The sequence below is a fragment of the Jaculus jaculus genome, chromosome 3 (genome assembly GCF_020740685.1).
Source record: "Jaculus jaculus isolate mJacJac1 chromosome 3, mJacJac1.mat.Y.cur, whole genome shotgun sequence".
In the NCBI taxonomy this organism is placed as follows: domain Eukaryota; kingdom Metazoa; phylum Chordata; class Mammalia; order Rodentia; family Dipodidae; genus Jaculus; species Jaculus jaculus.
The window spans coordinates 121,778,046-121,791,783 of NC_059104.1; the positions used below are offsets into that span (position 1 = coordinate 121,778,046).

At 45.9% G+C, this 13,738-nt stretch overlaps 1 protein-coding gene across 1 annotated transcript in view; it reads right to left on the bottom strand.

The window, feature by feature from the left end:
* Nucleotides 1–13,473, bottom strand: part of Amotl1 (angiomotin like 1) — a 143,741-nt gene extending 130,268 nt beyond the window's left edge. The window contains exons 1-2 of the mRNA XM_045146458.1: nt 13,300–13,473; nt 13,145–13,195 (exon numbers count right to left, since the gene is read on the bottom strand). The gene's annotated coding sequence lies outside the window, so the exon portion shown is untranslated. The remainder of the gene's footprint in view (nt 1–13,144; nt 13,196–13,299) is intronic.
* Nucleotides 13,474–13,738: the final 265 nt, after the last annotated feature.

Consider the following 13,738-nt stretch of genomic DNA (forward strand, 5'->3'; position numbering starts at 1 on the left):
CAACCGTGTGGCTTCCATGCTAGTCCGGGCTTGTATGTGGGAGAAGATTGACCCTCACTGATCCACATTCCAATATTCAGCACAGAGAGGCTCGCTGGGGCAGCCACTTGGTGTTCTGAGGTAGACACAATGCTTCTCACTTCTGCCTTAGCTCACACCAGTCACACTGGCAGGAGGGTTTCATCCATGAATCCTGCCTGACTTTCCCTTCACCTCAGTGACTGAGATGAGTCCCTCTTCCCTGGAGTGCCATGCTCCCTTATACTCACCAAAGTGACTCCAACAATTTCAATCCCTTAGGGAATGCTAAGCACTTTACATGTGTTACCTGGCTTACTTCCTCCCAGTAGCCCTGTAATGTCAGCACAGTTATGCATCCCTTAACAGTGGGATGTGAGTCAAGAAATATCTTCTTAAGAGATTCCATTAGTGTGTGGAATGTTACAGACACCAGAGTGGAAAACAACGTAACCTAACTGCCAGTGCCTGTACACACCTGAGCTACCTGGCAAGGCCCATTGCTCTCTGGCTGTAAACTTATACAACATGTTACTCTACAGGTCACTGTACGTAGGCAGCTGCAACACAATAGGAATCTAAACCAATCTACATAGGAATATATAACCTAGCACTATCACTCACATGAAAATCTGTTGCTCTATGAGCTCAAACAGCTATAACCTCATAGAGACAGTCTGCAACTCCATTTGAATGTCATGATGTGTTCACCATATGCTCTAATATGGCATGCATACATGTTTTTTCATTCTTATATCACAAATGAAGAAACAAGCCAACAGGGTCAGAGAACCTGTCCAAGCTTACACAGCCAGATAGCACCCATTGCCCTAAAGGAACCAAAGTTCCCACATTGTTAACTTTTCTCAACACTGGTCTTCTCATATGAAGTCTACCAGCTGCTTACCTATGGTTTTGCAATCAAATAAGGCTAGTTGCATATTATGGTTCTTCCAAGAATCTGCTACAAGAATCAGCAGTTTGGGTTTTAGAGTCTGAGGACAGTACGTAAGGATGTTACAATGAGAAGAATAGAAGCATGGCTCTATGCTTTCCATAGGTGACTTTAACACATCTAAGCTTCAGTTTTCTACTGATGGCTCTGGCTTTGGATGTTTGTAGTTGATTTTTTCCTCCATTCCTTTTCTCCTCTTTCAATGTCACTAGGTAAACAGATGGGGAAAGAAGAAACAGCAAACATCACTCAGGAAGAGAAGCTGAATTTAAAAGTGACCAGGGAGTGGTAGCAAGCAACAGGATGAGGAGTGTTTATTAAATGCTTCAGATACACTCCTTCTTTGATCCTTGTAACTCCTACACAATGGGAGGTGCTGTGGAGGAGCCGCTAGCACACCTGGGTGAACCCGCACAGAGTCTGATAAAGACATGGAAGTACCGGGCATTTGGTCCTTCATCCTTAGCAGACCTTCAGTCTGACATTTCCTTTTGAATATAGGAAATATGGCAGCAAAACTCCAAAAGAAAATTGTCTATTATTAAAAGGAGAAAGTTTGAGCTAACTGGTCATAGTGGGCATTACTTGATGGTCAACATTGAACCTGTAGAAACAGAGACAGAAAAGTGTGGCAGGTTTATAAATTTCACAGCAGACCATCATTCTGGAGCCCTGTCCCACCCCAACCCTGCACCCTCCAAATCTATGGCAGACCAGATCTACTCCCAGGGTCCTTTCTGTTTTCTCTAGAACCAGAAATTTCCGTGAAACATTTCCTGTTAGAGGACATCCGGTTAAGATTGCCTCTGCCTAAGTGCACCGCACCTCCTGGGGAAGGAAAGGCAAGATATTTAGGGTTCATTGGGTCTTCTAGGGGTAGGCAGACTCTAACAGACTTCCAGTAGGAGGGTGTAGAGGAGCAAAGTAGGGAATCCACTGATTCCCACATTCTCATGTAGCTCACCAGTGCCCCAATCCCCTCAAGCAGCGTCCCAGCTTCAGGTTCCTCCTGCACTAACCGCAGGCAAGGCGTCCCAGGCTAGCATAGCTCCAGGTGGGACTCCAAGCTGGTAAACACCATCCCAGGCCAGCAGGCTAGCGTTCAGGCTGCCACCCCTCGCTCCTAGGTGTGGACCCAGGTTAGCAGGTTAATGTTCCCCCAGGGGGCCTCCACACTGGAACACCATCCCCCTCACTGCTGCCCCTCACCCCCATGCATGGACCTAGGCCAGCAGGCTAGCACCCCCCTAGTGTGAATGCTGTCCCACTGGCCACCACCCCCACCTCCTTAGGCAGACCCAGGTCAGCAGGCTAGCACTCCCCCGCGCCTCCCACCACCACCAGGGACCTCCACATGCCACTGCCCCTCTGTGCTTGAACCCAGGCCAGCAAGCTAGGGGTTCCCTCAGGCTCTCCCACCACAGGGGACCTCCACAACCCCTCTAGTGTCACCTGACCCACAGCAGTCCCATATCCTCATCCTTGCTACAGGGTCCCAAGGGACCTGCTGTCCCATCCCTTCACCCTTAGCATCACGGAACCACCATGCATTCCCATCCCCCCCCACATCCCAGCCACAACACCAGTCTACTTTGTCCCATTCCCCCACCCTCTGTCCCTTTGGGCCACCTGACCATGCAGTCCCATGCCTCAAATCACAGAACAACAAGCCCCTTCCTTAGGTCCCAAGGCCCCCACCAGAGCTTCACAGGCTCCTTCCCTCTAAACAGGCAGGCCCCACTGCCATCAGAAGCCTAATGGAAGCAAACATCAAAGGGAATAATCACTGAAGACACTTCAAGTGTGTAGACTACACCTTCCTCCTAAATTAAATAAGACTCCTCCACTGTGATGGGCAGACCACAGCACAAAAGGAGTAACATGAAAAATCAAATGCAAGTAAATCCAACAAGATTACCTAGTCCCACAATGGATATCTCTAATCAAAACATAGAAAAGACAATAGGATCAGAGCCCCAAAATGAAGACACAAGCTATGCAACCCTGACCAAGCAAATAGCAGAACTTGCAGAAAAGCAACAAAGGGCCGATAATCATATGAATGTTGTCCTTGCTAGATTAGACCTAATAGAAAAAAAAGAGCCAGGAAGGATTCCAAGACAGGTAACTGATCTGAAGAAGAGGGGAAAAAAAGAGGACCACAATAACCAGCTGGCTAAGCTCAATGAAAACATAAGAGATGCAAGGATGAATTCCAAGAAGCATTAAGAAAATCAGAAAATGATGTGAAAAGGGAATCCGACAGAGGGAAAGAAACTATACATAAAAAGTAGTAGAAAATACAAACCAAATTGAACAAGTCCTGTTAGAAAATGACCTGAAGGACTCATAACATTCACTCTTCTCAGATTTCTTTTAAACCTCTAAAAAGAAGTTGAAAATAATGTTGAAACCTGGTGGTCTAACATCTTGCTAAAACTAGATGTGTGGGGTCGAAGGTCCCAGGGAGAAGAGAATGAAGGAGAAATAAATACGTAGATGCATTTGATGTTCAGTTAATGACACAATTGCACTGTTGACATGAATGCTTACTTCCAGCAATTCTGGAATGGGTGTGCTCCAGCAGGCAGCCAGAGACAGCCAAACTGTCCCTGAACATCTGTTTTCCCCATTTTGCCAAGGAACATTCTTTTTTTATCCCTTTTTATAATTTGACCTGCTCCATTTTCTGGCAGAGGGCCCTAGGAAGACAAGCACTGCCTTTTCTGTCCCTATTCCAGCTTAAGATGGAAAAAAGAAGGAGAGAGTACGGGGGGAGTGAGGGGAGGATATTGGCCAGAGCCAACAGAGGCAGGTACAGAGATGGGGGAGGACAGGGAAGAAGGGAGGGTAAGGCAGCAGGTTGACCTAATGTGTCCACCCACAGCAAAATGAATTTGAGTGATATGAGAAACATTAACAGGGAACCTACCAGGATAACCAGCCAGCAAATCTGTGACCCAGAAACCACACTCATAGCATCCTTAAAAAGATTTAGTGTGGTTTCCACATTTCTGAAGCCCCAAAGTGCTTAACTATCAGTGAAATATCACTGTTTTTATGGAGCCATGCCTTTTTTTTTTTTTTTTTTTTTTTTGCATTTAGGAATGACTAGCCATGGTCTCCTATTTCTAGCAGAGAAAAACACCCTTTTCTTTTTCCCTCCGTGTGTGAATTATGATCCCATAATTCCATAGTCCTTCTTGGCTCTTTTTCTTTTGTTGTAGCTAAAGTGGGCAATCATCTCCTAGAGTGTATGGCATTGTCTCTCCCACCCAAATGATATCACCTGTTGGGCAAGGCACTGCAACATGCTGTAGACACATCTGTGGTGAACCAGTACTGACTTTCACCTTGGTCTGAGTCCCCTTTCCCTCCACATGCTTCCACTCTATGACAGGCCTCCATTGCCCTGCTGGGAAGCATGCTCTGTGAAGACTCAGTCTCCTTTGTACGTGGGTCAGCACTATGAAACCATGGGTGCTTCCATATTCCAGGGACTCTATGCTGTGCTGCAGAGCAGGAACTATATAAAGAGAGTAAAGAGGAGCTTCTGTGGTTGTTGCTTTATATACCCCATTGTGGAAGATTCTTTTGGAGCATTTGATTATTTTTTGGTGATCTAAAGAAAATCAAATATACATAGCCTTGAACAAGTGTCATTAATTCATCAATTCAACAACAAATGATACTGCCATCTCTCCATAGTCATGGGGGACTTATTTAAGGATTCCCCAGAAAACAAAATCCACATGAGCTTTTGCATGTAATCCATGGGCATCACCCTTCTCACACTTTTTTTAAAAATTTAATTTAGTAGTTTTCTTTTCAGCAAATACAGTCAGTGTTTAGGCTCATCCATGATCTACTCCCTCCCAATGGACAGTCCTTGTTGATGTAAATGGGTCGTGCATTGTGGAGTGAGCCCAAAGTTATTGGTACGATAAATGTCTCTGCATATCATGACCCAACATGTGGCTCTGACATTCTTTCCGCCCCCTCTTCCGCAAAATTTCCCTGAGCCATGTTGGGTTCATTTTTGGTCTGCTTCAGTGCTGAGGTTTTGGGGGCCTCTGAGGCTCTGGCTCTGATTTGCTAGGAGTTGATTTTTCTCTATGTTGGTCTCCTTCCCCTTTGTGCTGGTATCCAGTTCACAGGAAAACATCACCCTTGCTTGTTTCGCCAGTTGTCCTTAGTTTCAGTCGGGCCCCTTTTGAGGTATGTTGGGGCAGCTCTCTCCTTAGGATCTGCATCTATCTTTCTTTCCCCGGTATTTGCAGCACAGCTAGGCGGTCGCCATCTTGGCCGGAAGTGTGTCCTTCTCACACTTTAAATTATCCCTAAATCACTTGTAATAGCTAATACAGTGCAAATTCTATGTTAAGAGTGTGTCAGCACTATATTATTTAGGAAATAATGAAAAAAATTCTGTGCATCATCACCATAGAAAATTTTAAAGAATAAATTTTCTGCCCACAGTTGGTTGAATCCACAGGTTTTTAATCCATAGCTGGCTATATTTTATACATACTAATTTGCCTGACCCTCAACAGAATCTCCTAAGGGCAACTTATGTACTCTCCTCTCCAGAAAACTGAAATTGGCTCCACAGCCAGAGATGATGTGTCCATTCTAAGCCTGTGTACCATGGGGTAGATAACAATTTCTTTGCACTCCTATTTTCTCTCCCTAAAATGAAAATAACTTCATGGGTTTCACTGAGTTTTTAATATATTCAAAATAGATTAATCACCGGCTGGAGAAGATGGCTTAGTGGTTAAGGCATTTGCCTACAAAGCCAAAGGTTCAATTCCCCAGTACCCACATAAGCCAGATGCACAAGGAGGCACATGCATCTGGACTGGAGTTCATTTGCAGTAGCTGAAGGCCCCAGTGTGTCCATTCTCTCTCTCTCTCTCTCTCTCTCTCTTAAATAAGGAAAGAAAGAAAGAAAGAAAGAAAGAAAGAGAGAGAGAGAGAGAGAGAGAGAGAGGGAGAGAAAGGAAGGAAGGAAGGAAGGGAGGGAGGGAGGGAGGGAGGGAGGGAGGGATTAATCATGGAAGAGATTGAGCTGCCCAGATGTGGGGAGCAGTAATAACATTGAACTCTTCTATGATTGTTTTGCTGGAGTTAGGCGGCTGGACCACACCCTGTGGTAGGGTGAGGTTTCCTGTGAAGGGAATTGAATTTTCCACTGTCAATCAGCAGGAGAAAAAGTTAAACTGGAGAAAAACCTCCAGCCCTCTCAGAAGATCTGTCTAGCGTTTCCAAGAAGGATGGCAGGATGAATAGTCTTCCAAGGGGTGGGGAGCTCTGCAGTGCATCTGGGGTGGGCCTAAGGCAAGCTCAGAGCTAGGCAGATGGCTAAGCAGATCCCAGGCCCTAGGGTGAGTTTGGGCTTGTGCAGTGATCAGAAAGACCTAGCCTTAATCTGAAGCTGCAAGTGTACCCAAGGGAACAGTGTTCTCACGCCAGCAGCCAGAGAGCACAGGGCACTGGCCACTAGGCAGACTGTCAGCCAGCCAAGGCCAAGTATTAGGTTCAGCCATGAGCAGGGACAGCCATGGCCAGTGTCAGGTGGTTACCAGTTTCAGGAGAAAAGAGGACAGACAACACTTATCATACCATTCACCGAGGCACACTGGATTCATGGACAGATGTTACAATAGCCAGTCCCCTTCCCTGAGGATCCTTAGCCAAAAAAGTGGAGGGTGACCTTAAAGAAAGCCATGGTTTCTTAGTCATATGACCTAGTGGATTCTTGGTAATTGTTGTTTGGGAGCACCACTGTGTACACCAGATTTGGAACCCAAGCTAAAAGCTTGGTATACTGTTTCCTTGCGTGAGGTTCTTGGCACAGAGCAAGTGTATGCAAAGCCTGGTTCCTTTCTCCTTGTTTGTCTCCATAGACGGGATGGGGGAATCAAGATTCATGATGCTTTTGACTCAGAGTAGATTTGTTCACAACTTTGGAGTCTTGACACATTCTCCTGACACAGCATGGGAAAGAAGCCAAGTAGTAGTATTATGAAATTTTATGTGAAAATTAAATGTTTCTGAAAGTTTTGACCATGCCTGAAAGTATCAGAGTATCTGCCTAGTGACAGACATTTGATGTCAGCTGCTACTGTCAATTGCTAAGCTCAGGCTGGCCGTGGTCTGAGGTCAGTACTATTAATATCCCCTCTACATCAGTCAAGGCTCAAAGGGAGTGATTGATGAAAGTCTGAAGAAAGAATTACTTACAAAAGTGTGATGGTCAAGGTCAAAGGAAAACAAAGTGTGATAAGGAAGCACCCTGGAGCTGGTCACAGGTGAGGAGGGGGGTTACTGCCATCACCTTGTGATGGTTACAGGGTCATCTTGACTGGTTTAAGGGATGCCCATTAGAGCTGATGAAGCCTTATTCTGGGTGTGTCTGTGGGGATAGGAGAGAACAGGAAAGGCTCAGCTAACTGGACGCTCTGCCCTCCATGTGGGGAGGACCCAAACAACTGGCCTAGGTACCTGATGTAACAAAAAGTGGTGGAGGATGGGAAAGTTCTTGTGGGGTTTAGAAGCCCGAGGGTATCAGAATAGCCTTTTAATTTCTGGATGTGAATTGATGTTCCAATACTTACCCACTACCCCTGCATTCCCAGTCCCATTTTTCAGGCTTTTGGCCTCAGACTGAAAATTCCACATGAACTTCCCCCTGGTTCTGACTTACACTGAGCCATCTCATCCATCTCCCAGGGCCTCCAGTTTGCAGATAGCATACTGTAGGGCTTCTAAAATTCAAAAATGTGTGATCTATGAGAAATTCCATATATATAGTTGCTCTACTATTTCTGTTTGGAGAACCTTAATACAACTAGAAGGAGAGGTTACTAGAATGCAGAGGGACCAGTTGTTACAGGGGAAGACCACTCTATCGGATGCTCTACAGGAGTTTCAGTAGAGCCATATGGACAGCATGACACAGCCATCCTAGAGGCCAGTAAGCTAGAAAGGGGATATAAAGGGAATATAAAGGGGGGGGGGACTTAATAGGATGGTATTATGCATATATGTCAGTAGAAGAATAGATTAATGGGGGTGAAAAGGCCTAAGTGAGGTCAGGGGAAGAGACTGAGTAAAGGAAAGGTGGAGGGAGGGCTAATCAAAATCTAAGATGATGTAAATAAGTCATATGGAGTCCTACTTTTTTGGACAATGGCACACTCAGAAGTCATAGATTGGTACTAGAAAATTTTCAGTGCCAGGGATGGGATATCTTCCAATGTGGGCCAGAAGGGTCACTGGTAACCCAAAACATTACAGGATATTGCCAACACTCTTGGTTTCCCACCAGGAATAGATGGTAATACCCTATTGCTGAAGACTCCACATACTTGGGCTGCAAGGTCACTGAGAAATCCTGCTGGACCTGAGCTGAAAACCTTCTCCATATAGACCAGATGACAGCTGAAAAAGATACACTGCATGCAGTTCAATCGGAGAGAGAAAAATCACCATTGAAGACACTCAACAGTGGACACTACAAGCCTTAAATTTGGCCATCCAGGCCAAATGAGCCAATGGGTGCAATAACAGTATGTCTGTTATGGGGGAAACCAACTGCTCTCTAATTGGACTGGAGGCCCACTCCATGGGAGGAAATGCAACTCTGATACTGAAAACCTACAACAGGGCTAGTCATGAGTCCTAGGGGTGTAACATCTGCTGCTGTCTGGCTAAATGTGTATACTGTGCTCCCCAAACTGTCCAGTAAGCACTTCTCTTAATATTCATGCCAATATATTAATGCTACTCTCACTTTTGGTTACAGAAGCTTCTCTTTTCAGATGGAAGTGACCTTGGGATGACTCAGAAGGCACCATGGTACTGAGAAGAAGTGACCACAGGAGTGCTCAGCACTGGAATGTCTCTATCATTTCTTCCAAGGCTCAGGGTCCATTGCAGGATAGATGGCAGAAAGAATGAAGAGCCAAAGGAAGGGTAGGATTCCTTACAACGTGCTCCTCTAGACACAAAATGGCCTAGATATCCATGACCTTGCAGTGCCTGACACTACCTACACAAGATCATTATAATAAGAGGAAAAGATGATGACATCAAAATAAAAGAGAGACTGGTTGAGGGGGGAGGAGATATGATGGAGAGTGGAGTTTTCAAAGGGGAAAGTGGGGAGAGGGAGGGAATTACCATGGTTTATTGTCTACAATTATGGAAGTTGTCTACAATTATGGAAGTTGTCAATAAAAAAATAAATTAAATAAAAAAATTGTAAGCCATAATAAACCTTTTCTTTCCTTAAACTGCTTCCTGCTAGGCATTTGATGACAGTAATGAGTAAAGTAATACACAAAGCAAAAGGTAAGTTATCTAAGGCACAGAACAGAGTGGCAGAAGGTAATAAGCAGATACGGAAATGTGTCAGAAACTAGCTTATGAATGTAGATACTGATTAGATAACTTGCCCTGATCAAAAGGCAAGTAGAGCTAATATCTAAACCCACCCAGAATGCCTCCAGACACACACTGTGAGCCACTAGGATGCACAGCCCCATAACTCCTTAGGAGTACTGGTCACCAGCATCTCTTTCTCCTCTCAACCATTCTTCTGGGAACAGAATCATTCTACCCACCCCCTAGTTTCCAGCCTCCTTGAAGCTATATGTAGCCAGTCAGACCTAGGTTTAGGCTAGAATGTAAAGGAAAGGTGTGTGCTACTTTTCAAGTTGTGCCTCGTCCTTTCCCTGCCTCGTCCTTTCCCTCTATCTTCCCTGTTGAATGGAATGTGGAGTGACATGGGTCTGAACCAGTTACTTCAGAGCATGACATGGAAAGTGCATTGGAGGACCTAAAGCACATGAAGGCACTGTATGAGCATGAGACTGCTGCTGCTCCAAAGGAAGGAGAGATGAACCTGGATCCTGTTTAAGTAATTGTCATTTTGGTCTTTGTTATAGCAGCCTAATCTTAACTGCAGACTGAAGTCATTTGAGTTGTGACAAAAAACAAAAACACTAATGGCTGCACCATCTCCGGGGACTGAGCTGTAGAAATTCAAGGTTCTGATGTGGTCTTACAACTATCAAAGCTCCTCCACTGGATTTCAATGTTCAGCCAATGTTGAGAACAACTAGGGAGACATGGTATATGGGTATGATATTGAAGAATGTGTCTGAGGTAGACAGGGGAGAATGGAGATGGAAAGAAAGGGCATGCCAGTGGAGAAAAGACCATCCAGTGTAAACTAGAAGGTTATAGGAATGGGGAGGACACAGATCACAGTGTCTATTCTCCAGGTGAGGAGAGCCAAGAACGGTTATAAAACAGGCTGTTGGGGTTTAATTTTTAAATGTCCTCCATAGGTTCATGTAACCCTTGGTCTCCAGCCGGTGGTGCTGTTTTTGAAGGGTGTAAAACCTTTAGGGGATGGACCCTAAGAGACCCTGGAGAAAGTGGGTCACTGAGGGTGCGCCGTAAGATTTGATGGCTTGATCCTACTTCCTACGGATTCTCTACTTCCTGACTAAGGAGACAATGTGATCAGCTGATGCACGCTTTTGCCACCATACCTTCCCTGCCACAATGGACCCTGTCCCTTCTTAAATTATGTGCTAAAAATAAACACTTCCTCCTTTGAATTGCTTTTGCCAGATATTTTGTCAAAGCGATGAGAAAAGAAATTAATACCTCCCTTACCCCTTCCTCCAATGTAGCCGAGATGAATCTCTGCATTTGTGTTCAGAAAGAATAGCTGCTTAACAAGCTCTTCACTGCTAGAAGAGATAGTTTCCCTGCTGTGTGTATAAGCAAAGCATCAAAAACTATCATGCTTCTTTCCAAGGGAGAAATGTGAGCTCCCTCTGACCTGAATTGCATGGAAACAATGCAGGCTCATCCAGACAGCTGCACTGTCAGGGAAGAATAACCCTTTGGAGATGCCAGATGCCCAAACAGCCTGGACATATATGATAAATATCTGTGACTAGAGGCTTCCTTCAGTCTACAGCCCCTCACAGTATCTTAGGTGGCTGATTCAGAAGATACCTAAATAATCACCTACACAACATTAACCAGAGCTAATAAATTCCCTTGTTGTTTACAATTTACTCAATCTATAGTAATTTTTTTGCATCAGTACAAATAGACTGACACCTTCATCTTCTCTCAAGCAATTAGGCTTATGTCAAAAGAATGGGGGGGGGGTTCTTATTCTAAACTGAAGAGTGAAAAAGTTACTTTTTCTCACTGATCACTTGAAGATCTTGCTCTGATTATCAGTACCTCAGCTGGAAAGTCCAGTACATTAACACCACAGGGAGATGTGGCGATGAGACAGGACCATGCACCTCTGCTTTCTGGGGACACACATCATTATTTGAGTACAAACTATTTAGCAGTTAAACAATCAGGTTTCTTAGTGCAGTGACCATTCTGCCATTGCTTCTGCTTTGCTGTGACATGAGACAACTAAACAGCATCTGTCACACTGGAATGCTAACACAGGTGCCATTAGTGCAAAGGTACATATGTGTAGAGCAATCACCGAGTCCCTGTCCACTAATAAGTCACTTTATGCAAAACCAAAGCAAAGATGTAGTTTTTGTTTGGGGAAAGAATTCGACATGGTGCCTTGAAAAACCACCTTTTGTAGAGACATGACTGCCTCATGACCTGTGAGAAACACATTTTTTGCATAGATGAGGTACCCTTCTCTACCTCAGAATGCTATGTTGATAGCCAGACCTCTGGCTGGTTTTTGTGTTGAGACAGGGTCTTAGTCTGTAGCTTAGGCTAGCTTCAAATTCACAGTGATCCTTCTGCCTCAGCCTTCCAAGTGCTTGGATTACAGGAATAAACTACCACACCTGCCTCCAGATCTATTTTCATGTGTCAAGAAATGAATAAAAGTTGTTCCTAGGGTGGAATTTTTCTTCCAATGCTGGGGTATTTCATAAAAACACATATCTTCAAGGCCTGGGAAGATGACTCAGTAGTTAAAAGAGCTTCCTTTGCAAGCCTGGTGACCTGAGTTAGGACCGCCAGGGCCCGTGTAAAGCTGGATGCAAGTAGCCCACATGCTTCTCATCCCAACACATCTGTAGCATTGGGAGGCAGTCAGGAAAATCAAAGCACACGGAAGCTCTCTGGCTACCTAGTCTAGAATTTCCAGAGGAAGAGTGACTTTGTCTTGGACAAGATGAAAGATGAAGTCAAACACTGTAAGGTTAATCTCTCATCTCCACACATGTGCTGTGGCAAGCATGTACACACACACACACACACACACACACTCTGACCAACCCCCACCATGGATCAGAGAAAGAGGGAGGAAGGGAGGGAGAGAAAGAGAGAGAAAATATACATCCCAGGTCAAGAGACTGAGCAGGCAAAGTTCCCCACACTGAAAAGTTTACAGTGGACAAATATTTGCACACTGCTGACACTGTGGGCAATTTCTCTTGTTTCCTATCAAAATTCCTTCATGACATGATAGCAGAATTTCCTGGCTGGTGAGAAGAGAATAGACAGGAAGGCCTTGGCACCTTGGCAGATCAGGCTCTTAGTAGCTGAACCAACCCTGAGAACTGGATGTAGAGAACAGCCCACCACAGGCCAGCAAGACAGGCTGGGCAGCAGGGATGCCTTAAGGGACCCACGGGGTACAGACAGCCTACTCTTCACACAGGGACGTCTGTCTGTGACTCCATTCACCCGCAAAGCGTTCCTCATAGCCACAGGCTTAGAAGGATGGAATGTCCATTCCAAATGCCTGCAGACTAAATGATGAATGGACAGCAGGGAGGAAACAGGCCCCCAGGCCTGTGGGTTAATGACCACCGGGCCTTTTCTGGACCCACAGTGTGTCTTTCTTGGGCAAGATACTCAGTAACCTCGCCACCTCCTTCTAGGCAGGATGAGTTCAAAGTGCTCACAGAAGCACAAGAGCGGGGAGTTGGCCACACACACACACTGCCCCCCCCCCCACGCACTCCGGCCAACCCCCACCATCTATCAAATGCATGGGAAACGGACAGTGGCTAGAAGAAGACTGTAGAAATGAGCCAGCTTGCATCCCTGGGAAGAGTCTCCTGATCCTCTCCACCTACCCCTCATTGGAATTTTCCTTGGATGTCCCCAAACTCAAGATTCCAGTGTAAAAAGCATCAGACTTACCTAACTCCTCGGGGCTGTAAGGCTCAGGAGAGACGTCCACAAAATCACTTTCTGGAAGAGGAAGGAAAGCAGAAAACAAAAACTGAATAGCAATCATTGAAGGCGAAGCGGTTAAGCATCAGTGAAGACACAGAAAAGCCCGGGTTTTCTGTCACCTGGTTATCAGACTAGGTGAACCTGGAGCCAGGAGCGCTTAGGACCGCCTCAATCCACTGTGCGTAAGGGGTTGCTTTAGAAACTGGAGGGAGCTCTGGTCCCAAGGGTCCGGAATCTTCTAGGAGCCTCCAGGTGCGCACCAACTTTCCGCGAACACCTCCCGGAATCTTCTAGGAGCCTCCAGGTGCGCACCAACTTTCCGCGAACACCGCCCGTGGTCCCAGGGACCCTGCCTGCGGGGACGCGACCCCATGGTCTGCCCTCAGCCCGCGGGGCGCATCTCCGGGTCCTGGCGCCGATACCTCGGCTCGGAGGAACCTGAAAGTTTTCCCGCGATCCCGGAGGCTCCGGGCGCGCGGCGGCAGCTCCGGCCCCCGCGCCTGGACCCGCGCGCAGCCCGCCGGTTGCTAGGCGACCGCGGCCGTCACGCTCCGCAGC